The sequence below is a fragment of the Benincasa hispida genome, chromosome 3 (genome assembly GCF_027475165.1).
Source record: "Benincasa hispida cultivar pf3 chromosome 3, pf3_genome.v1.1, whole genome shotgun sequence".
NCBI lineage: Eukaryota > Viridiplantae > Streptophyta > Magnoliopsida > Cucurbitales > Cucurbitaceae > Benincasa > Benincasa hispida.
Genome location: NC_143480.1, coordinates 54033963 through 54037594, shown reverse-complemented (window position 1 = coordinate 54037594; position 3632 = coordinate 54033963). Strand labels below are relative to the sequence as shown.

Sequence of the window (3632 nt, the reverse complement as noted above, 5' to 3'; positions counted from 1 at the left end):
TAATCATTAATGAAAAAATAACAACAATAACAGGATTTTGTTACAACTAATAACTATAATTGAGTAAGTTTAATGAAAGTGCATATATTAAAATTGACTGAATAAGTCTGAAAAAATATGGTCAACCTTGATTTTATTATCAAGTAAATTAAAAAAAGGTGTGAGGTCCTATCACCATGCTGCCCCTGCTCCGATTCCCCTGCGCGATTCCCTGCATGCATTGACGCATTCATGCCCCTCTGCCATAGCCTTAATGCCTCTTCAACCACCCCAAACCCGTGGGTCAAGTGTTCAATACTCGACCTACATCCTTTTAAACCACCATCCTCTTCAGTTTTGCTCACTCACTCCATCGATAGCAAACTGCCCTTGATTTTGCTCACTCCTCTCCCCTTGATTTGCTCACTGCCCCCTCACTGCCTTCGAAAATAAGCCTTCGAAATCATCTTCCTCTCCTCCCATTTCCATTTCCATTTCTCTTATTGTTTTTCGTTTAATACAAATTATTCTCACACAACTATACTAGTTCGTTACTCTACTAACCTTTTATTTTTTAAGAATAATTATATATTTTTTTTGTTCTTATATTATAATTTTTTTTATAGATTCTATTTTTTAAAAATTTTTTGTAGTTGTTGTCAGATAACAAATAACAGGAAAAAAGGGTGAATGTTGTCACTTTGAATGAAAAAATAGAACTACCGTCGAATCTGTGAGTTGAACTTATGATATTTGAAAAGTTTAGTTTATTCTTATGATATTTGATTTATTTAGTATTAACTTTGATGTTTATAGTGTTAAAATATTTAGTTTATTATTATGTTTAAGAAGTTGATATTTATAGTTTAATACAAAATTATTGTGATAGTTAACAAGTTTAGTATAGTTTCAAAAGTTTTGTATAGTTTGAAAATTTTAGTTTATTCATATGAAAATTATTGTTGTTATGTTTATTGTGATAAGTTGATATTTTCTAGTATTAACTTTGAAAATATAGTTTAAAATAGTTTGAAAAAGTTTAATTTAATTTAATTTAATTTTTTATTTTTTTATTAAATTTGAAAAAAATATAGTTTTAAAAAGTTTACCTCATTTTAATTTGAAAATTTTAATTTTTTGTTATTTTTAAAAATAGTTATAAAAAGTTTAATTTATTGTTATGTTTAAAAATAGTTATAAAAAATTTAATTTATTGTTATGTTTAAAAAGTTAATGTTCATAAAACTTAAAAAGTTTATGTTTATAAATTAAAAAATTTAATATTTTTTAATATAATTCTTATAAAAAGTATAATACAAAAAATTGATGTTGTCTATTTTTTTTAAGAAAATGGCAGGCAAATGCTTAGGATTTTTGTTGTTTACAAATGGTAATATGATTGATGGTATTTATGGAGTTGAGTATGACCAACCACCAAGTGAGAGTTTTACCATAAATGTGAACAGTGGAATTGTATTTGAACAATTCATTAAAATGGTTGGGATGTTACTTAGTGTAGATATGGGAGCAAATCAGATAGAAATAATATATAAACATCATAATCTAGAACCATCATGATCAATAAGGTTTATGCCATTCCTTATTTCGAATGCACAAACTATGAACTTGATCTTCTCAATGGCAATGCCAGTGCCAAATCTAGTGCATTTGTATGTAAATGTAAATAGGATAGGGGTGGATCCTGATACATCATTTAATCCAACTCAATGTATCGATCCTGATCCGGAGTCAGTTGCATCGCCATGTGATAATGAAGATATGGCGGCAACAACCTGTACAGAGACTTCAGAACAGAAACGAATGACGAATTTGAGGAGTTGGATTTCGATGGTTGTGAACATGAGATACTTTCAAATACATTCAATGATTTGAATATGAATGTACCGGATAGCATTCGGGAACATGACCCAATTGTAGCTCCTGTGGACGTTGACAATACTCAATTGTATAAAGGGATGATTTGTCAAGACAAGGAAATGCTACAACACACGGTCAAATATTTTGCAATAATGTGTCACGCACCATATGAGGTTGTTGAATCTACACCGACGATTTGGACAATTCGGTGTAAGAAGTGGGAGGAAGGTTGCAAGTGGAGACTTCGTGCAATAAAGAAAAAATCGCATGGCTTGTTCGAGATCACTAAGTATGATGAGCAACATACATGTTTTTATTCAAAACTAAGTCAAAGTCACGTGCAATTGGATTCATCAATGATTGCACTGGAATTCTGTGATGCCGTAAGAGAAAAACCATCTATCAGTGTGGCACAACTGCAGTCCGACATCAAATCAAAGTTTGGATATCATGTTCCTTACCATAGGGTATGGGAGGGAAAAAGAAAAGCGTTGGCTAAAGTGTTCGGTGATTGGGATGAGTCTTACAAATTGTTACCCAGGTGGTTATATATGGTTAAGCAGACCAATCCCGGAACACGTGTAGAGTGGAGAGTTAAAGAAACGTTTACTGAAGACCATGTTATCCTAACTTCTGTATTTTAGGAATTTGGTCCTTGTATAGAAGCTTTTAATAAATGTTGGCCGATAATTCAGATAGATAGTACACAATTGTACGGCAAATATAGAGGAAAATTGTTGATTGCTACATCAGTTGACTCGAACAGCCATCTTCTTCCACTTGCATTTGTCGTTGCTGATGAAGAGTCTGCAGACACATGGGGATGGTTCCTGAAACATCTAAGAGAAATTGTAACACACGAAGAGGTGTGTTTAATTTCAGATCGACATGCTGGTATAATCGCAACAGTGAACAACCCAGCAAATAGTTGAACGGAACCGAAATGTCACCATCGTTTCTACTTATAACATATCGTCAGCAACTTCAATAAAAAGTATAAATTTAATTCATTGAAAAATTATTTTTATCGTGTCGGGTGTCAGTTTCAAATTCGAAAGTTCAACAAAGCAATTAAAGATATCAAAGGAATAAATCGGAACTGTCTGAGTTTTTTTTACAACATTAGTTTAGAGCAATGGACTCAAGCACATGATGGAGGATTCAGAGTGGATGACGACAAATCTATCAGAGTGCATAAATGGAGTCCTCAAAGGAGCTCGAATGTTGCCTATAAATGCTCTTGCTCAGATAACATTCTTCAAATGCGTGAACTATTTCGAGAAAAGAAAAGAATAAATAAGGGATGCATTGGAGCGTCAAGATAAATACACTCGGTAATATTATTATTTTTATATATTTTTTATTAATAATTTATTTCAAACATATTTTATAATACTAAGTGGAGTAAAAATCCAGGTACACACACGATAAAATAAATAAATGGGTTGCACGATCTAGTAAACATGAAGTACAATCATACGATCGGTATGGAAGTGTGTTTCATGTGAAGACCGGATGTCATAGTCTCAATGCCAAATGAGGAAACGTTCAAATATTGAGGCTAAATAAGTCCTAACAGTACTGTTCATGTAACAAGTGGCAAGCATTCGGCATTTCATGCTCGCATTTTATGGCCGTTTGCTCACATTTTAACATGAACTACGAAGATTTTATTGAGGACTACTACAAATTTTCAACGTATACTGAATGTTACTCTCCTCAATTTCAACCTGTACCGCATGAAAATTACTGGATCATGCATCCTAATATGCCCG

General features: G+C 32.4%; 1 pseudogene; it reads left to right on the top strand.

Moving 5' to 3' along the window:
- Window positions 1-1473: 1473 nt before the first annotated feature.
- LOC150037382 (uncharacterized) lies at window positions 1474-2501 on the top strand (annotated as a pseudogene).
- Window positions 2502-3632: the final 1131 nt, after the last annotated feature.